General features: G+C 41.5%; 1 protein-coding gene across 9 annotated transcripts in view; it reads right to left on the bottom strand.

The window, feature by feature from the left end:
* ptprdb (protein tyrosine phosphatase receptor type Db) overlaps positions 1 to 22,119 on the bottom strand; it is a 75,835-nt gene extending 53,716 nt beyond the window's left edge. For 5 of the 9 annotated variants that reach the window (XM_058384663.1, XM_058384659.1, XM_058384665.1 and 2 more), the window contains exons 1-4: positions 21,826 to 22,118; positions 18,125 to 18,149; positions 12,726 to 12,797; positions 10,194 to 10,222 (exon numbers count right to left, since the gene is read on the bottom strand). The gene's annotated coding sequence lies outside the window, so the exon portion shown is untranslated. Of the gene's footprint in view, positions 1 to 2,592; positions 2,886 to 10,193; positions 10,223 to 12,725; positions 12,798 to 18,124; positions 18,150 to 21,825 lie in introns of those variants that run through there. The other 4 variants (XM_058384655.1, XM_058384660.1, XM_058384657.1 and 1 more) reach the window with 3 other exon arrangements.
* Between the last annotated feature and the right edge of the window lie 259 nt (positions 22,120 to 22,378).

The following is a 22,378-nucleotide window of genomic DNA, read 5'->3' as shown; positions in this document are numbered from 1 at the left end:
CACGGTCCTAAGGAATCTAAGCTCAGGGAAATGTGTCTATGCTGACGTCCTCGGGGTTCTTAGGTTTCCTCCCACTGTCCAAAAACCTGCAGTTAGATGAACAGGCGATGTTATTGTGTCTCTGTGGTGCCCTACATCCCATCTCGGAAGTATTCCCACCACAACCCCAGGATAAGTTTAACAAATTAACTAACGTACAGAACCAAGTTCCCGCTGCTGAATATATATATATATAGCACAACCCAAGCATAAAGTCCAGCCTAAACATGACTCTGTTCCTATAAATCGCCATCCCAGGAATGTGTATAAATGCACTATAAGCACAAAGCTGCTCCTGGCTGGTGTGCATTATTAATGCAGAAGCATATGCTGCTGAAGCTGTGGCCACACGCTTCATAAATGTGCAAACCTTTATGCGTGTGTTCTCAAAGTGAGCTGAGTCCGGAGCTATGATTAATACAAAAGAGATGAATTATTTAAAACATTTCTTTTTCTCTCTCTCTCTCTCTCTCTCCTTTTCCCTCGCTCCTTTGCACTTCGCTCTCATAAGCACGCTTTTGATAGAGACCCTGGGGCCAAGTCCACCTCTGCAAATATAATTGTGAGCCCAAACACACACGCACACCAACAGGTTCACAGTTCTCTCTAGCAAACTCGTCCTACCTTAACAGCCACCCTGTACTATGAATATTGGCACTTAGTGGATCACACAGTTTGCCTCACACCTCCAGAGTTGGTGGTTCAATTTCTGCCTCTTCCCTGTGGGTGTGGAGTCTGCATCATCTCCCAGTCCTCTGAGTTTTCTCTGGGGTCTCCAGTTTCCTCCCTAGTCTAAAGACATGTGTTGTAGGCTGGCCTACTACTGTGTGTGTGTGTGTGTGGAGTCTGCATCATCTCCCTGTCCTTTCAAGGTTTTCTCTGGGTTCTCCAGTTTCCTCCCCAGTCCAAAGACATGTGTTGTAGGCTGACCTACTGCTATCTGTGTGTGTGTCTGTGTGTGAGAGAGAGAGAGAGTGTGTGTATGGAGTCTGCATCATCTCCCAGTCCTCTGAGTTTTCTCTGGGTTCTCCCGTTTCCTCCCTAGTCCAAAAACATATGTTGAAGGCCGACCTGCTGTGCCACGTATACCGGTAGTAACAAGGGCCTGTGGGAAAAACCTTATAACCTATATATATATATATATATATATATATATATATATCTCCGATTTCCCAAATCTGATGTCGTGATTGATTTTATTTCAGCCCTGACTATACCTTATTCATAACCGCAGGTTTATATCCACGCTCTTGTTCTTACGTTATCGTTTCCATGGCAACAGCTCGTACGCAGGGACTTGTACGAAGGACGCGCACACAGATCAACAGAAATTTACAGTGAAAAAATATAAGCATAATCGTCGACACGGCAAAGCTTTCTCGTAAGCCGACATTCCTTGGAAGGAAGGAGTCTCCGATCCAAGTCTTTCTTTCTTTTTAAGGATTCTCTGTATCTGTCTTAATGGAGCCGGTTACACAAGCTGGGACAACATTAAACGTAATCCATCCATCGTCTATACATACTTTATTCCTAATCATGGGGATTTGCTGGAGGCTATCCCAGCACACATTGGGAGAAAGGCAGGGGTACATCCTGGACAGGTCACCAGGGTCACACATATATACAGACAACCACACACACACACACACACACACACACACACTCCTATGGGCAATTTAGAATTACCAATCCACCTAATGCACATGTGTTTTGAATGTAGGAGGAAACCGGAGGAAACCCACGCAGGCATGAGGAAAACATGCAAACTCCACACAGAAAGGCCCCTTGCCTGGTCGAACCCGGGATTCGAACCCAGGACCTTCTTGCTGTGAGGCATAAATGAATGAAAAAAGGTGGTATAAAAGGAATAAAGCACTAACTCACTAAGGTGCTGTTCCGGGTAAAATAATCCACTTCAAGGTGTTTTGTTGTGATGGGTTTCTTACATTAGACTGTATAACAGCTTCGATAAACAGCTTAAACATGTAGAAATAATGAGTTTAATTCATTTGAATAGTCGGATTGAGTTAAAGAACACATATGCCTGGACTTAAAGGAGTCCAGTAACGCCTTTATTATACTACAGAATTATACTAAGTTATGAAGATGTACATTTACAGTATATAGCATAGATAGATAGATAGATAGATAGATAGATAGATAGATAGATAGATAGATAGATAGATAGATAGGAGGTTCAGCGTTTTGCTGAGGAATCGCATAAAACTAACCTAAATGTGGAACAAAAGAAATAAACAAAGAAGAAATGCTAAATGCTAAAGCAGAGAGAGAGAGAGAGAGAGAGAGAGAGAGAGAGAGAGAGACGTTGGTGGCACGAGCCAAAAGTGTGTGAAATGCTAAGCTATATTCACAGAGAAGCCCCAGCCACTCGAATTACAACCGACTGCACCCGAATGAACAACAGTACAAAAAAATTAATGAATTAATAAATATCAATTCATCCCCCAGGCTCAGCGGTGAAACTATCCTGCGCTCTTAAAAGGCTTTAAATAGCTTGTTAGCATATTCCTAAAGCGCTAGCATCTCTCCTACCTGACCCACATCAGTCTCGCGCTCGCATCCCTCAGCGGAGAGAGAGATAACCGGCGGCATTAAAATCCTGCAGCGGCTCCTTTTCTCCTGCTCGACGACGCCGCCACTTTGCACGCGACCACTTTGGCGCTTTATTTATCTATTTTTATTTTATTTTTTTTGTTTAGTCGATTTCGTTGTTTTAATTATTTTTCTATAGATAAGATGAAAGCGCCTGGCTCCGGTTAGAACAGCGCGAGCGAGCGCTGCCTGTGTTTGCAGAGATGCTGCGCGTGTGCAGCGGAGCGTGCGGACGGGGAGTCTCGCGGGCGCGCGCGTGCACACACACACAAGCACACACTCCAGCACATAAAGCCAGGAGATGAGTGATGTACTGACCGAAACCTTTTCCTATTGGTCAGCGTGTTTAGCCCACATTTACTATTATTCTGTTATAACAACGCAATGCTTCCGGTATTTTATATACCTTATATGTTTAGTATGAATCACACACACCGGTCACTTTATTAGGAAAAAAAAGCTCATTCACGCAATTATGCCATCAGCCAATCAGGTGGCAGCATCGTAATACTTAAACTCATGCAGATACAAGCCAAGCCTTTCAGTTTAACGTTCATTAGACATCAAAATGGCGGCCAAAATTAATGCAGTATTTTAATACATATCTGTAGTCCTATTTTCCTGTCTATAAAGTTTATATTGTGTGGCATGAGGGGGATGTGGTAGCTATAGTGGTTAAGGAGCTGGTGTTCTGGTCAGAAGGTTGTGTGTTGAAATCCCAGGTCCATCATGCTGCCTCTGCTGGGCCCCTGAGCAAGGCCCTAAACCCTCAATTGGTCAGTTTGCATGATTAAAAAAGTCACCCTGGATAAACAGGGAGAACGTTGTGAACCAGGAGCTAAAGTTGACCGAGGCATGGACGGCCTCCTGGACCTTAAAGTAGGCGTAAGACCTGCTTCATACTCAGGGAATGTAGTAGCTTAGTGGTTAAGGCTAGCGATCGGAAGGTTGTCAGTTTGAGTCCCAGGTTCATCAAGCTGCCTCTCAGTTTGTATGATGAAAAAGTCGCTCTGGATAAGGGTGTCTGCTAAATATCTGTAGTGTAAATGTCTGCAAGGAGAACGCGGTGACCAAGGAGCTAAAGGTGACCGAGGCATGGACAGCCTCCTGGACCTTAAAGCTTTCACGAAGATCTGCTTAAGCCTTCGTATTTTTGAGATGTGATAACTTAGTGGTTGGACAAGTGGTCAGTTTGAATCCCAGATCCACCAAGCTACCACTGATGGGCCCCTGAGCAAGGCCCTTAGCCCTCAATTGTGTAAAATGTGATAAATTGTACGTTGCGCTGCCAAATGTAAATGCACAGGTGTAGTTTAGTTCTGTAGGGAAATGAAAGATTGGGGAAGTCAGAAAGAAAATAAGCAGGAAGCTATGGTAAGTCGAATAAATACTCCTTACATCCATGGTGAACAGAAAAGCAACACAGAACACACAACAACAGATCACATCAGCTATCAGCCCTGAGACCCTAAAACTGAGGCTCCAGTAGCACAATATTTCATTGATACTTTGCAGTATTTATGTATATAAAAGCCATTTCTTGGTCCGCTTCTTTCAAGACTATCTGTATTGATTGTTGCAGCAAAAAGCTCACATTGCCTCCATTTTACTTTCTCATAACCATGTTCGTGTTCCATCGCTGAGATCTGAGACAGCGTTTAGTTAAAGTGCTCCACCGTCAAGGAATGACTTAGACAAACAATCTAAAATTTGGGAATACTGTTATTTTAAAGTCATTATTCAGTGTTATTTCCTGTTAGGTCTTATGTCTGATTGTACAACTGAATGTTGTTTGTGGTAATTATTGTACTCAGTTGTTGTGTTTCTCACTGTGGCTACCCTGGTTAAACAAAAAAACAAATTAAAATGTAATATACATTCTCAGAAATCAAGTTACCGAGTGGTCACTACACCTACATATCCTTTCAACACACTGTTTGTCTTTACAGTATACACTGATCAGGCATAACATTATGACCACCTGCTTAATATTGTGTTGGTCCCCATTTTGCCACCCAAACAGCCCTGACCCATCCTGCACTGTGTATTCTGACACCTTTCTATCAGAACCAGCATTAACTTCTTCAGCAGTTTGAGCAACAGTAGCTCGTCTGTTGGATCGGATCACACGGGTCATCCTTCACTCCCCATGTACATCAATGATCCTTGGCCGCCCATGACCCTGTCACTGGTTCACCACTGTTCCTTCCTCGGACCACTTTTGATCCACTACAGTAGTAGTGTAGTCTGACCACTACAGACCGGGAACACCCCACAAGAGCTGCAGTTTTGGAGATGCTCTGATCCAGTGGTCTAGCCATCACAATTTGGTAATTAATTATCTAAAGCATTTCATTGGAAATCTGAGGGCAGCAATTTTTTAAATAATTTTTTTAATGTAATTTTTTGTCTTTTGTTATATTTTGACTCTGTAGGTTACAGCAAAATACTGCTTTTACTGTGTATCACACCTATGCAAATGGAGTCACACACACACACATCCTTAGTAGCCTACTTCCTAAAGCGATATGTTAATGAGGCTGCATTAAGCTGCTTCACTTCACTTGCAGGAACTCAGTCAAATAAGCTAACAGAAGTCTACGCAAACCGAGACTCTATATCTCCCTCACACACACACACACACACACACTTCCAGAATACATTTTTACAGAGCCGTAAGAATATAACGATTTAGTCTGGAGCCCTGGCACCCTCGCATACACACCTCAGTAAGTAAGGCAAGATGGTGTGTGTGTGTAGAGTGTATGAGACACTCTTAAACGGCACAAACCCACACACACCCAACATCAAAGAGGTGACATTTAATTAGTCGAACTACATCTAAGCAAGTCAGAGAGAGAGAGAGAGAGAGAGAGGACACTATAAATACACACCAGATATTTTAAATCTGATTTTAGTTCAGTTTTAATCCATGTGATTAGAGGTCAGTTTCGCAAGCGGCGCCAGAGGGTCCGAACGCCACGGTGTCAGCACAAACGGCGAGTGTTTAATAAGTGTGTCAAGGATTACACGTGATCAATACAGTTCTTTAACATCATTATACTTTCATGAGCCGTACGCTTTCGATCCTTTACAGTTCAGCACAAACCACCAGTGTGGTTTTTCTGACGGACGGCTAGCGTGAGCAATCGTCCACTCTGACTAACGTATGTTGTTATTTAAATCCTTTCCGCATCTCATCTGCACTATTTTATAGTTTATTAATAAGCTTTGTATTTATATGTAATATGTATAATTTCATTTCCGCATTTCAGAAAAGAAACACACTGAGTCAGGACTGAAAAAGGATATAATAAAGCCATAGGTCCGGTAATGGGAAGTGGTTACTCGGAGAAAGCACCTATGAAATAACCTTTGAGTCTGAACTTCTGTAATCTTACCCCGAATCAATATTTGTTGTTGGATTATGGACGATTCATAAAATAAAAAAAATAAAATAAAATAATAAAAATGATAATGATAATAATACTACTACTAATAAAATAATAATAATAATACATTTAGACAGAAATACAGAGTCTCTGGGTTAAAGGGTTAAAGTGTTAAATGCTTAATCCATTTATCACTCTCTCTCTCTCTCTCTCTCTCTCTCTCTCTCATCAAGATGTGAATTGATTCTCATTCTCTCTCTCTCTCTCTGTCTGGTAATTTGATTTTGCACAAGAGAGAGAGAGAAACTCCAGCCATATGAATCCCCTCTAACACACACACACACACACTCCAGCATTTGTCATGTTCATGTTCAGACTCTATGGAAAAAAGGCCTCCAGCATCAACAGCATCCATTACCATATAATCACTCTCTCAATCGAACGCATATATATATATATATATATATATATATATATATATATATATATATACACTAATTATTCTTAGCCACAACAACATGTACACACACTTGCACCATGTGCTGTGGAGTCTTTTCTTTTTTTCCAGAGCAGAACCATTTTTAGAAACCTGCAGGTGTAGACACAAGACTAGACTCGGAGTCTATATTATTTTCGGCGCGTCCACAGTAGAGTTTCTATCGTAATCCATTCTAACACTTATAGTCGATTACGCAACTTGAAGACAGTGTGACATGAATCAGTGCATGAAATGTTAGAGAACAAACAGCCTTTCTACTGCAAACTGATTAACGGTTCGTACAAGATAGCACTCTAGAGAGCGCGGCTAGGATCCTGCGCTCTCGCTGCCATGGCTTGGGTTCGATGCCTGGGCAGAGGACCAACCGAGCCACTGGGGGTTGCATAAGCCAGTGCACTCTCAGTGCCAGTCCAAAGCCCAGATAAAATGGGAGGATTGTGTCAGGAAGGGCATCCGGTGTAAAACTTGCGCCAAATCAAATATTCTGGATCATACAGATGATTCCCTGTGGCGAACGGGAACAGAGGAAGAAAGAACAACAAGATAGCACTCTATATTCGTCAGAAACTTTGTTTTCACCTTAGGACTGCATGTGCTGAGAGATCACCACATGAAGAGGCAACTATGTTAACTATAGCAAATCTAAAGAAAGCATCCGGCACAGACTTCCTGGGGAAGGACACTTCTAAATAAGGCCCATAAAGATGATGTGTGGCACATCACAGTAGGGGCAGGACATCCAGCTCCATCTTTATGTTAAACTGATGATGTCCACCATCAACCTAGTAGCTGCTCTGAAGATCTCGCTTCAAATTACAGCTCCAGGCACAGTATTTTGCAGGCTACAGAGTTCATAGAACTTGGATTCAAGTATATGGTAATCATCATCTGTAATTATCACCAATGCATACATTGCTAGCTTATCATTTCAAACGTATGGCAGACGAACATATCCATTTATACAACTGACCACTTGAGAGAAATTAAAGATCTTGTTCAAGGCTTCAACAGTGGCAGCTTGGTGGCAACCTTCCAAGCAGTTGTTCAACGTCTTCAATGTCAATGTTGTTCAATATCTCCCTAAATATTTATGTTTAGGTTACTTTTATGGCATTTAGGCAGACCCCCTTGTCCAGAATGACTTCATACCCCTGAGTTGAGGGTTAACCGTCAAGCTACCACTTCAACCCAGAGCATGTTAATCTCCTAGATTAAAGTGCTAGCTAGCAGCGGGGACGTTCACAAAGACATACACTTTGATGTATAGGCTCATAAGCTGGATCTTTAAGGGACAAGTGGGAGGTCTCACAGGGGCCGTGGTGGATTCAAGTGCCTTGCCCTTTTTAGAAAGCAGTAATAAGCCTATGGTACCCCAGAGAGCTACTGTCCATGGTGATGGGCTGTGTTACAATGGCTACTTCCTGCACCTTTAAGTTAGACTTACTGCCATTTAGCCAGCCCTGCAGAGGTCAAAACACCATTTGCAGAGCAATTTTCACTTAAGTGCATATATGACCCACGTTTACAGTACGTACATTGCCCACTGCATTCTGGTCCAGGACACCAGACCCACACAGATAAGAAACCTGGCTGAGGGTGCCATATCCCTCTAAGACAGCAAATCTGCTCAAGGTGGAAGTTGCCAAGATGTTCTAACAATCAGAGAAAGCAGCAGTGGCAACCTAGGCCTTGCCAACCATCTTCCTAAAAAGGGCATGCAGTGTCCTAGTTGTGAAATCCTGCACAGTGCATAAAGAATCAGATTGTTCAGATCTACCAACAAACAGTGGTTTGACTTGACGGAGGTGAAGAGATCCATCTGCATCTCTCACTGCAGAATCCACACATAACAATACATCCCAGTGTCTTGGTCAATCAATTGTTAATCAATTCCATTACACTTGGATCAGCATCTGCTGACTGGAGGAACTACCCCAATGCTCCAGCGTACTGCCGATGCAATTGTGCCAGATGTATTGTAGGTTTTCACCAAGAAGTCATCAATGCCGATGTCTTTGCACTCAGCACTTGATTGGGGCACAACTGGGAACATTGCTTTGTCCGGTAAGACCCCCACCAACATGACAAGCATCATCAGCAGGCATATGGCTAAAACCTGTTCATGATTTATTATATTAGCTTATGAGCAGGTACCACAGACTGGGAATCTGCCTGAATCTTGCCAATGAAGTCCTTGCACCAGCCATCACATGTCTGACGCAGACGAGTTGCAGGGTGGCGCCATTCAAAACTACTTAAGCCACAGCTAGCTGATGATTTTCAGCATTTCCAGATAGAAATAAAGCATCCTTGTGCTGATAAGGGGCAAGAAGGATGACTAGCCCCTGAGCTAGAAGGAGGACTTGTTTTTCTTGACAAATGCAGGCCTCTATGTAGACAGTGTCATCTACTGGATCACTGATTAGACTTGAGTCATGTCTGCTGGTTGGTTGTTCACTTGTTTAAAGAGAAACACAGACTGCTTTCTAGGTGACCCACACTGGAAGATTTTCTAAATTCTAAATGTAAGTGACTTAAGTCAAGTTTTGCCCCTAAAACATAATTACATAGGTACATAGCACATGCTATGCTTTGCAGAAACCAAAATGGCAGGGCTTACACACATCAAATATAGTTAATAAAACCAGTTACGTGACAGGGAAGGAGAAACTACAACAAAAGTACACAGCCTAACATACACAAAAACACATGGGGTAAATATTCCTGGCAAACCGCATGCAATATTAGTCCAGTTTGCATTTCCAGTGAAAAGGTTGGGGGGGGGATGATCTGGATGACCTTTCGCAATCATCAAAGCAGACAAATTATTGGGGTGTCATATCCTCCCAGTGCATTATGGGTACCATACACAATTACCTCAAGCTTCAACACCACACCTTATTAAACAAATCTTAAAATATCTGATATTCTAGTCATACATCTAACTAAACAAGCATACTAGCATATAGAATAAAGGTTTTTAATTATTTTACACATTGTCTCTACACCCTGCAATTTAAAAATGTCATCTTTATTTTTCCTCCAGCTTTTTTTTTAAACATAATCTATTTTCTCGAAGATATTCAAAAGCATTCTCTTTATGATGAAGAATTATGAGACAGAAGAAATGGGAACCAGAGATGTTATAATAAATAAAAATGATAAAATAATATCAGCCTAGAACTTAAGGCTTGTCACATGTTCAATACTAACTAACGTCTTTCCTTTTTGCTCTCCACTTACATGAATTACATTAAGGCTATATATAGAAAAATATCTTTTAGTTCACTGTAACTTTAAAGCAGAAGTTTAATGAATACTTCATTTAAAATAAGCCACAAATGTACTGTGCATGATATATCCGGTTTCCATTACTCTGGTAATATTATGTAAGTGTCCATAATTCCAACAGGGAATTCCAGACCTCGGCATGTCTAACTTAATAAAAGTTCAGCTTTAACATGCACATCCTGTAAAAATCCAACTGCACTTCCTGTCGTTTATCTGCTACCATGCTTTATAACAATTCAGACAAATTTCTAATATAGTACTTTTGTTTATTGTACGATCTTAGCATCTAAATTCGCACTGAATTTTAATGACCTATTTGTGTAATTTTTACATTTGCAATTAAAAAAAGCAGCTCTTACCTTTTTCATGTGTCACTGAACTACAGAATCTGAGAGGGAAGAAAAGAAGCAAGTATCATTAGTAAGTTTGTAAATCACGGATTTTAACAAAAAGTCATGACTGTGTTGAAGCATTTATGATCACTAGAGGGCGGCAGTGCTTTCAATAGATCTGTATATTATCCAGTACATTATAGCTAGTCTGCTAGCACAGGTAGATATGCTAGCACTAGAAGGCTATATCACCGCTCCGGGGCAGTAAGAATCACCTGTTTATTGCATGCATGCAATCATTGCAAGGTCAAGGTCATGCTACAAGGAAAATTGTTCAGAGATTTGGCAGACAACCTTATTCAGAGTGACTTGCAATTTATCTCATTTTAGACAACTGAGCAATTGAGGGTTAAGAGCCTTGCTCTCGGGCAGCTTGGTGGTCCTGGGGGTCAAACTCACAACCTTCCAATCAGTCCAACACCTTAACCACCGAGCTACTACATCCCACCCCGAGAGGAGGTGCTGCACTGAGAGGAGTTATGTTAAGATCATAGAAGGTGATGCCAGTGGTAGCAGTTCTTATGGAGTGTGATGTCTCTCAGTATGGGTCAAAATGTTGAAACACTCTTCCGAATGTGGCAGGTCATGGTGGCGCTGGTTGTCAAGCCCATCTATAGCCAATATGATCCACCACCCAGTTGCCTTTTGATTTCTATTCAAGGAATCCCCCATGTCCTGCCTCTATATGACAGATAAACAATTTGGTAGATTGGATGGCTACCATTTGATGTAAAATAGACACCCAGAATTGAACACTGCTAGATCAGTTGAGTGGTTCATCAAATTGGTAAATATGATGTTGTATAGAAAACACAGGTATAGCCCTAACTGGGGCCTTAAGGGACTCCAGCGAATGTAGTGGGGATCCTACATCAACCTCTTGGGGCTACATCAACCTCTTGGGGCTGTGGCTGATGGAGGTACCTTGCCCCTTTCAGAAAGATGGTAGCAAGATTATGATCCCCCAGATGGATGGCATCCATGGTGCTGTTACCCACTGGAATGGCTGCCACATACACCTTCTGTGTGAATATTTGAAAATTGGGCGGTGCATTGGATCCAGTCATGAGGTGCACAACATTTGTTGAACATCTTCCAACAAGGATCAAATGAAACCTGTCAGCTAGGGCTCTTATCTTCAGAGGTGTTTCCCAGACTGTTAGGGCACAATCCTGAGTAAAGTCTGCGAGGTAAAACCTACTAGCACAAAAACGTTGGCCGCAAGTATGACTCAGTAGCTTAGCTTTAGTGTAGTGGGGGAAGAATCAACAGTAAAGGCAGAAAAGGCATGCAGTAGATCATGAGGTCAGCTGTAAACTGACGGATCTTGTCCCAGTAGGCTGTCTGGGCATCTTGATGATGATTGTCATGAAGTCTTAAAACTGGTTAAAAGACACCTTTAAGACCAGATGGACTGCCCTCATTTCTAGTCGTTTGACATGTTCAGATCTCAAACCAAGAAGCCATATGTCCCCTGTACCCCCATGGTACCATACTACCCCCCGCCAGGGAAGACGTATCCATGGTGACTAGCTCGCCAATGTGACAACACACAAAAATGGACATTTCATTGGGAATTTCATTGTGTCTCCTGCATGCTAGAGTCTGTAACCTTCTGGCTGAAGCAAGGACACGTCTCTGTCAGTGGTATTGTAGGCTTGACTGCATGCTGAGTAGAGATTCTTAGATACAGTCCCATTCGTCAGTTCATGGTGGATGGACCTGGTTTACGTTTGTATATGCACGAAACGGTATCCAGGTGATTCTCACTGCACCCCCTGTGCTGTATTTCTGCTTATGCTGTATTTTAGCTTGTGTGTGTGTGTGTGTGTGTGTGTAAATCATAGCCTCATGGGTACAACGGTGGTCTAATTTTATACCATAAATTAGTTTACAGAAACATTAAATTTACTTTCCCAGATTCTGCAGATAGGGTTACAGTTTAGTAGCTTGTTTTCTAACAGCATATTTCTTATTCTTTGTCTTTTTACCGACGTCATTGTTAGCATTAGGACTGTTTTAGCTTTTCCTGTCACACTAGGCTGCATCCTGGTACATCAACACAATAATGGGGGGAAAGTAAGAGCTTGAAAAAGGAGAGTGCAGAAGAGAAAGAAAAGCAGAGATTTAGAGAGGATGGACTGAAGCAGATGAGGTAAACGTATATTTTTAGCATACTACGTCGACTGACTGCCAGAAAGAGTAGGATGCGTCTCTGAGTGGCCTTCAATAATGTATCAGAGTATGCTCTAAAAACTCTCCCGCTATATCTGAGACATCTTTATGAGCATATACACACGCAACTATACACACCCTGAGAGATTTTGTGGCGGTACGTGATTCCACGTGCTCAAAACAGGGTGGGGGGGGGCAAACTTTCTTTACCCCTCCTTAAAGAAAGTTTGTCTCCAAGAATCAGTGAGGGCTTGAGGACATGTGTATGGACATGAAGACAGGAAACATAAATGTAGCACAAATACGTGTGTTTGCTCGGCTTACCTGTGCTAAACTGAGAGTAAACACATGCTGCCTCATGCCGGGCGAATGAAAGACAGACTCCACTGGATTCTCCTGAAAGATTAATAGCATCTTAAACACACACACACACACACGCCCTCGTACACACTGAATCACTTTCTCATTACACCATCAATCCATGACAACCTCAACGAGGTAAGTTCAAGTGCTAATCAAATACTAATCAAAATTCGTCAATAGCGTGTTAAATGAACCCGGAATTTTCTACCTTTTCACATTTTTTTTCCACAGGATTCCTCATTTTTATAGACTCTTCGCTTAATCTAAATGAATAGTAAATGTTTACGATTCTGCTCACTCCGCTAACGAACAAGCTAGCTATGTAGAATATTCGCTAGTTAGATAGGAGCTTAGCAAGCTGATTGAACTATACATAGACTGAACAAATCTCATAAACGCATGAAAATGTACTTGTTCGCTGAAACACTAACAGGTTAACAAGCTAGCTGCTCAGAATGTTAGCAAGTAGCAGGGATTTGCGCTTGTTAGCTGGATAACTAGATAAAAAGCTAGCTATTTAAAATGTAGCTAGTTATGTTAATAATAATAATGATCTTAGTTAGTCAATTAGTTAGCAGGGTGTTTCTAAAAGATATTATAATAGGATCAGACTGAACAAATAATATTGTTGACTTGTTAGCTGGCTTACTAGATAACGAGCTAGCTATTTAAAATGTTTGCTCGTTAGTTATTTAGCAAGGTGTTTATTAGACATATTATAATCATTTCAGACTAGCTAGCTAGTTAGACAGTTCCTATAAGGCTATAGACTGTTTGAAAGAAATCACCCCGCACAAATCTCTAAGGAAATTTTGCTTGTTAGCTGAAAAAGGAAATTGCAATGTGCTAGCCAGAGGTGTGACATCATAGCCTCATCTGTGAGTGCTACATGAAGCGCTACAAGCTGTACCACAGAGAATATTAATAAAAGCCGTCTGTAAAACTCCACACGCTGAATATGTTTATTTAGAAATATTTATAATTTGCTTAGTCATTATGTTCAGTGCTGATTTGTTGGTTGGCGCTGTATTTATTATTATTATTATTATTATTCACATGAGAAGTTGTGAGTTGTGTTGAAATCACAAGAGGACATTGCTAGCATGTTTGCAAGGTCGTAGCAACTGGAAACAGAAGTGGTTAACGTTTTTAGTATTAGCAAGAGCTTTTTAGCCACTTTATCCAAGTAGTGGGAACAGCAAATATCGGACTCTGAGCTCCAGAGTAGCACACAGTTATGCTAATTTTGCACAGAAATCTTTGTATACAGATGTGGAGCGTCTCCCTGGTGCAACTATCAGTGGCAGGCGAACAGCATTGTGGGTAATATAGTAAACAATAAGCCCTAGGTGTTGCTTTTTTTTTTTCAGTTGAAGCTTGTATATTTATTATTAAGTGATTCACCGTGGGTTTTTTTTTTCCCTTGAAATATCCGACTACATCAGATGGTTGGTATCAGACATCGCTGTACTCATGCACACAATCCGAGGCGTATGGATGCATTCTAGCAAATAATTAGATGCAGATATACAGTAGAGCCAGAGGCAAAGCTATAGGGCAAACAAAACGAAGCAATTTCAAGGCACCCTCGCTCTAACAGAGACCCCGGGGGAACAGATGTCAGATTGAAAAATGCTGTCCGTAAATAAACTTAATTCAAACAGGTTTGCTGATGAAGCGTCTGAACGTTTCAAAGCAAATAAACTATTTTTATTGCCCTCTATTCCTGACACAATGGCACTAAAGTCGCAACGTAACGCTCCTAATCATTTAAAGGAAACCTACACACCAAACTGCACAGCTGGCATATACACTCACTGTCCACTTTATTAGGTACATCTACACTATGTTGCCAAAAGTTTTGGGACGTCTGCCTTTACATGAATGTAATATGGATTTGTCCCGCCCTTTGCAGCTATAACAGCTCTTGGGAAGGCTTTCCACAAGGTTTAGGAGTGTGTTTATGGGAATTTTTGACCGTTCTTCTAGAAGCGCATTTGTGAGATCAGGCACTGATGTTGGACGAGAAGGTGTGGCTCACAGTCTCCACTCTAATTCATCCCAAAGGTGTTCTATCAGGTTGAGGTTGAATTTCCTCCACACCAAACTCACTTATCTATGTCTTTATGGACCTTGCTTTGTGCACTGGTGTGCAGTCATGTTGGGGTCATCCCCAAACTGGTCCCACAAAGTTGGGAGCATGAAAATGTCTTGGTATGAAGCTGAAGCATTAAGAGAACCTTTCATTGGAACTAAGGGGCCGAGCCCAACCCCTGAAAAACAACACCTGAACTCAATGATTTGGAGAGAGGGGTGTCCCAAAACTTTTGGCAATATACTGTAATCAGCCAATCGTGTGGCAGCAGCTCGGTGCAAATAATCATGCAGACGCAAGTCAAGAGCTTCGGTTAATATTCACGTTAAGTGGAAGAACGAAATAAAAGTCTGATCTCTGTTACTTTAACCGTGGCATGGATGCTGGTGCCAGATGGGCTGGTTTGTGTTTCAGAAACTGCTGATCTCCAGAGATTTTCACACACCACAGTCTCTAGAATTGGTGAGAAAAAAAAGTCAGTGACAGTTCTGTGGGTGGCATCGCCTTGCTGATAAGAGATTTCAGAGGAATAAATGCAATTTGGTTCGAGCTGCAAGGAAGGATACAGTAACCCAAATGCAACCGCGGTGAGCAGAAAAGCATTTCAGCATGCACAAAACATCAAACCTTGAGGTGGATGAGCTTTCAACAGCAAAAGGTTCCACTCCTACCAGCCAAAAACAGGAATCTGAGACTATCAATGAAACTGGACAAAAAAATATCACCTGGTCTTTTTCCAGTCTTCATTTTCCAGTTTCAGAACCCATGATAGCCTCGGCTTCCTGTTTTTTGGTTTTCTTCTGCTTTTATAGCTCATCCACCTCAAGGTTCACTGTGTGATCCTTTTCTACTGACCACGGTTGTAAAGAGTGATTATTTGACTTCACTATCCGCTTCCTGTTTGCTCATTCTCCTCTGAGCAGCAAGCCTTCACACACAGGATGTTTTTTTTTCGCACCATTCTGTGTAAACTCTAGAGACTGCTGTGTGTGAGAATCCCAGGAGATCAGCAGTTTCTGTAAAAACTCAAACCAACCCATCTGGCACCAAAAACCACACCGCTGTTAAAGCCACAGATATCTCACACTCCATTTTCATGTGTGATGTGAACATCAGAGGCTCTTGATCTGCATCTGCATTGCCACGCCCAATCTGCTGCCATGTAATTGAACGGTTGGATAACTGCATGAAAGACTTCCTAATAAAGTGTCTGGTGAGTGTTGGATATTCGCCGCGAATACGGGAAGAGAAAACAGTTACAGCAGAGAATATGTCTCAAAGCTCTGCCTCCACCAAAGTGCTAGCTTTATACGTTCATATATTTGTCACAGCTAACATGAGTAAGGGAGAAAAAACCTAGGGCTGTTCACTTTAAGTGTGCTACCTTAGCCCGGGTGCGCTACGTCACCGTCCTGACGCGGGCTATGTATTATGTACGCACGTCTGTCCGTGTTCTACATCAACACCTCACTCTGTGATTCACTTCCTTTCTCTTGTGTCGCTGCAAATGCACAGACGCGATTTGGGGGGCGGGGGGGTGGGGACACTGGGAACGCAAAGGAAAAGGTGTAATAATCCAGTGTGAAGCTCAGGAGGTCTGATATCTTTAGAATTATTCATTCAAATTCTTTTATCGGAAACTCTCTCACTTCCTACCTTACCCACAATGCCGGTGACTAAAGAGAGCGATGCGGCGGCGCTTTAGTCTTTTAGTCTGTCTAACATTTTTACCTTCACTGTATATCTCAAACGTTCATGCTAATATCATCAACACTGACTAGGTGAACTGATAGACAGATTAGCTAACCTGAATCTTTTATTAATATACTATTAGAATTCTCTTAAACTGTTTGCGAGGCTACGACGATGCTGGGGTTTGTCATTAATACGACGCTGAACTTTGCTTGAAAATGTTGCGCTTTATTTTTAGCTGCTAACCGAGAAACCCGGGTGTTTTTCCCTGCATGTTTTTGTCCTCTTGTGACATTTGCGCAGCACAAAACGTCCTACAGAAGTAACACAAATACCAACCAGCAAATTACACACCACACACACACACAGACATTTCAGAATATTCTCAGGAAAAAAAGCATGCGTAATGTGTTTCAGGGTCTGTCCTGAATATGGTGTCTGTTTGAGTGAACTTTTTCCTTCCTGTTGTGCAAAAAGGGTCCTTCAAGGGGTCCTTTGTGTAGTATAAGTGTACTATTCTCAGAAGAAAACCCCCCCCAACCAAACAAAATAAAACCCTAGTCCATATAAAAGCTTAAAGATTCCCAGAAGGACAACAACAACAAAGAAAAACAGTAATTTGCTGGGGCTTTTTTGGGCGACAGAAATCCATGTTTTGATTCAAAGAAAGAGAAATTCTGTGTGTGTGTGTGTGTGTGTGTGTGTAGCAAGACGGCACAAAAGGGAGAGTGTGTTTTAGTGGATAGTGGAAAATTTATATCAGAGTGCATTATGTGTTAAGAATATGACTTTCGCAGTACTTGTGTGTGTGTGTGTGTGTGTGGACTCACGTGCCCCTGAATGAACCAGTTCCTCCCTTATTATTTACTATATGTCCAACCCAAGGGTGTAAATAATCCTGGTTCACATGCACTGTGATTAATTTTGCTTTACACGGCCACTAGTTTGTGCTGTTTGGATCGTGATTGGCTGTAACGTGCTTCACACGTACAGTTTCACACGTTTCACAAGTCGAATGACAAGAAGAGGGAGAAAAAAGATTCAGCCACGAATGGGTTTATAATCATGGCTAAAACATTCGTCATGCATGTAGTGACTGGGATTTGGTTCGCAAGATACAGAAACCGAAATTTACAGAAACAGTTACTGAGGCTACTGAAGGACACTAAACAATTAAGCGTGTGTGTGTGTGTGCGCGTGTGTGTGTGTGTGTGTGAGAGAGACTAAGATTTACTTGAACACAGTGTTTTATTGATCTCAATGGACATCAGAATGAGAGACATATTAAAACGTCCATACGGAGACCTTGAGAAGAACGAGCGAAAGCAAGCAAGAGCGAGAGAGAGAGAGAGAGAGAGAAAGAGAAGATTAGACGATGCATATTAAAGTGTTCAAAAGCAAAGCTCTCGCGCCTGAAACTCGACGGTTCTTCTCTGGAACAAACATCAAATTATCACCTTGGCGTGTGTCAGGCAGAACTTATTTTTCATTACTTATCACCTTCCTGTTTCACACCCTGCTCCTCGTTAACGTTCTCCACTCACACAGTAAAAATACCATCTCTCTCACTCACCTCGACGTTCTCCCACAGAGGCGGTCTGGGAAAAAAAGAGAGAGAGAGAGAGAGAGGGAGAGGGAGAGAGAAAAGAGAGAGATGGCAAGGTTATTACATGATCGTATGATTATACAATTAGCACACAGTAAATTCATGCTCAATCGTGATTGGTCAGAAAGTGCTGATTAATTTTTTTATTGATTAATCTGCAACTGCAAGGTTTATACTTTTCTTTGTTTCATTTCTTAGTAAAGAGTCACATGACTGATATGGAAAGATAAATAAATATCCATCCATCCATCCATCCATCCTTTTTCTGTAGCGCTTAACCTATACAGGATCACAGAGAGCCTGGAGTCTACCCCAAAGGACTTGGGGTACAAGGTGGGGGGTAGGGGGGGGCATGGTGCCAACCCTTCACATGGCTCACACACATCTCTCACACACACTCAGACAATTAAGACATTCTAATCAGGCTAGAACACATGTCTCTGGACTGGAGGAGGAAACCTGAGTGCCTGGAGGAAAACCCTGAGGCACAGGAAGAACATGCAAACTCTCCACCCACCCACACACACACACACACACGGGAGGGAAGGGAGGTGGAGGTGTGAGGTGAACGTGATATCCACTAAAATAAATGTTGATATGGTGATGTTTTCTGTAAGGAGATATTTCTTAGGCAGTTTTTGGAAGAAATCTCAGGTGTAAGAACCAGAAATAACGATATGAAGGAGCCTTTGTGCTTTCTAGTTTCTTTTTTGTTTCTTTAATGTGACAAGCTGCGTTTTTGTGTGTGTGTTTGTGTGTGTGCGTGTGTGTGCGTGTGTTATTGACCTAATAAAAGAGAAGCTGGTGAAAGAGCAGCTGTTCATAACTTATATAAACAGGTATAAAGTGTAACTAGACGTTCTTTAACCAAAGATAATAATTGTAATCGTCTGCAGATCATTGTGGTATAATGGGAATAAAACCCTTCAGGATGTGCTGTTATTGGTGAAGAAAGTATGTCGTTGATTAGTTTCCTGTTAGCAGCATGCACCGATCGTGTTTTCCTCCTGACTTATCTACTGAAATCTACGCTTCTAACAATAGATTATACGCACAGAGTAGATCATAGAATATTATTCATGTACTCATGCATAATAGCGCTTTCATATATAAAAACTTCCAGCTGTATTACTACATATATATTTATATTATATAATATTTATATATACTGTATTCAATTCAATTCAATTTATTTTGTATAGTGCCTTTTACAATGGACATTGTCTCAAAGCAGCTTTACAAAAGAAGAGAAACAGATAAAGATAAAGATAAATTATTAAATTAGATTATTAAACTATTTTATCCCTAATGAGAAGCCTGCTGCGACGGTGGCGAGGAAAATCTCCCTGAGATTATGTGAGGAAGAAACCTTGAGAGGAACCAGGCTCAGAAGGGAACCTCATCCTCATCTGGGTGACACTGGACAGTTAAATAATGTAACTATAACTAATTAATGTCCTTTCTATAACAGCAATCAGCGGCCCATAAGGAACTATTAGGTCAGGGTAGTTTCTGAGGTCATTATAGACACTAATTCCTTGCTGTCACAAGCTGACCGATGTAACGGCAGAACATTTATATATATAAATATAATATAATAAATGGATAAATGGGTCAAAATTCCAGGTACAGAGTGAATAAAGTGAGAGAGAGATGAACGATGCAGAAGCTTCGTTTGTTCAAGGATTATAAAATATAAATAGAATCTGCATTAATATGTCATATAAATGATATAATGATTTATATAAGTATTTTAGACTGCATCTGGCAGGAGTGTCCTTGATTCTGCCTGACAGTGCAAAGGTCATGTCAAGTCGATACACTAACCCCTAAATCTGCTGTCTATCTGTGTGTGTGTGTGAGAGAGAGACAGAGAGGCAGAGAGAGAGAGAGAGAGAGAGAGAATGACCCAGCTCCATCAATCATATAAAGAGAGAGATCTCTACAATATAGATGGACACACATTTACACACACACACACACTTATATATATATATATATATATATATATATATATATATATATATATATATATATATATATATATATATATACACATACACTCAGATTCACAGATTTTTATTCCGCTTTCCCCCAATCTCTGTTTCTGTCTTTCACACACACACACACACACTCGCATCTCGAGAAAGTTGTTTGACTCTGTGCCTAATGATAACAGATGAGGTGTCAATATGAAGGTGAGAGAGTCTAAGTCATCCTTGCAGTGTGTGTGTGCATGTGTGTGTGTGTGCGTGTGCGTGTGTGTATGGGGGGGGGTGCTACACCATTCTACTTTTGTTTCTGTGTGTCTCTCTCTCTCTCTCTCTCTTTCTCATATCAGAGCAAGATCCCTTGAATTCCTCTTGTAAGGATTACTATCTAGGGCTGTGATTTATTATACAGTTATATACAGTTAGATCTGAAACTCGGAGTGCTATATGAACTCTTTTTCTCTCATCACCGACTGAGTTTTGTCCTACAGTATATATGTGTAACGTGCTGCTCGTGCTCCAGCTTTAAGTTCATTAAACTTAAACTCCGAGGAATATCACAGATTTTGATATCCGTGGGATTCTCCTGCTTTCGGATTTCACCAAGCGCCAACAGCGACGGACGGCGTCTATTTACATCACACTAGTTGTTTGTTCAGCGAATTGGAGGAAGGAGGAAAAGAGAGCACGTCTTCCCTCTCTGGCCTTTAGAGTAGATGGAGGAATGAATGAATGTCACGTTTTGTCAACAGCCATTCCCATTTTGCATATTGACTGCTTTGCACTTCCAGATGCACTTTGCTTGGACGGCGGATGTCCCGAACATCCGGTTCCTCTGGAAACGCTGTGTGTCAGTTTTACAAACATTAACGATCAGTAACACACCGATACGTACTACTGAGTGAAGACAACCACTGCTTTAAGAGCCTACATGTGATTAAAATGCCATTTCAGGTTTTTCAGTCGTGCAAACGAGACATCCATTGCAGCGTATGAGCCTTTCTGAGATGCCAAACATATAATAAATGTATAATAAACATACAATGATGCAATGAGCCGCAATATGTTTAACAAGTAATACATCTTCGGTTCCTCGGGATGCTCCGTAAGGATGGTGTCACAAGGATATGTGTAAGATGGTGTATCTGCCAGTCCCAGGTGTGCTACACGTCATCTCTTTTCAGGACACCACAGTCTAGCACAGGCATCCGCTCGCATCCGCTCTCCAAGTTCACTCCCAACTCTCTCTCCGAAAACAAAGTTCAATCCAGATTTGCTTCAGACGGAGGAGAACATAAAGGTCTGTGATGTAACACAGGAGCAGGAGGGGATCTGAACTGAAGCTTCCCAGGAAGTGAAGGAATTATGTAATGAAGCCTTAATCGTTAAGGAGTGACGTCATTATCGCTAATTCCTGCATAATTGCATGAGGTGAATTGTTGGGATCAGTTAAAGCAGGAAAAGTGGAGGAAGTGGAACATCTATCTATCTATCTATCTATCTATCTATCTATCTATCTATCTATCTATCTATCTATCTAACAGTTAACACACTACAATTATTTGCTTTTGCATGAAGTGAGGCTAGTGAACCTTTCTATATATAGCAATAATAAATAAGTACTGACACAGGAGAGGGTTTTATTGCTCTTAAAGTACTTGCTTAAAGTGCACTTACCCGAGTGTCCCGTTGAGAAGTCTGGGGAAGGAGAATGTCCAAGCGGAGTCCTGGTCTCTCTTCGTCCCGAGCAAAAGACAACAGTGCAGGGGGAAAAATTATTAATAAACCCACACACAGATGTCAGGAGTCGAAACTAGTTGGACTGATTATGGAGTAATAAATCATTTCCGGGGGCGCGGAAAGAATATAATATTTTTTATTTTAGAGAAATAATAGTAGTAAGAAGAAGAAGAAGGATTGCCTAAGCGCGCGAGCGGAGCAGCGCTTCGGTAAGAGCGTGAGCGATATGGGAACACACACACACGCGCGCGCGCGCGCACCCCCACTCGCGCGCTCACACACGTTCACGCGCGCTAAAAGAAGGATGCCGATTTAGCAAGACATCAAGTCCCACGACCAAACAGACACGAGCATGAAGGAGAGAGGAAGGTTCAAGAGGACTAACCCCCGTCATGAAACCTACTAGAAAGCTGTTTGTTTGTTTGTTTGTTGGTTTGTACACCACACCGTTTTCATAATTATTCCATGTATTATTGACTTCAGCAATCCG

The sequence above is a fragment of the Hemibagrus wyckioides genome, linkage group LG29 (genome assembly GCF_019097595.1).
Source record: "Hemibagrus wyckioides isolate EC202008001 linkage group LG29, SWU_Hwy_1.0, whole genome shotgun sequence".
In the NCBI taxonomy this organism is placed as follows: Eukaryota; Metazoa; Chordata; class Actinopteri; order Siluriformes; family Bagridae; genus Hemibagrus; species Hemibagrus wyckioides.
This window is presented reverse-complemented; position numbering and strand designations above follow the sequence as displayed.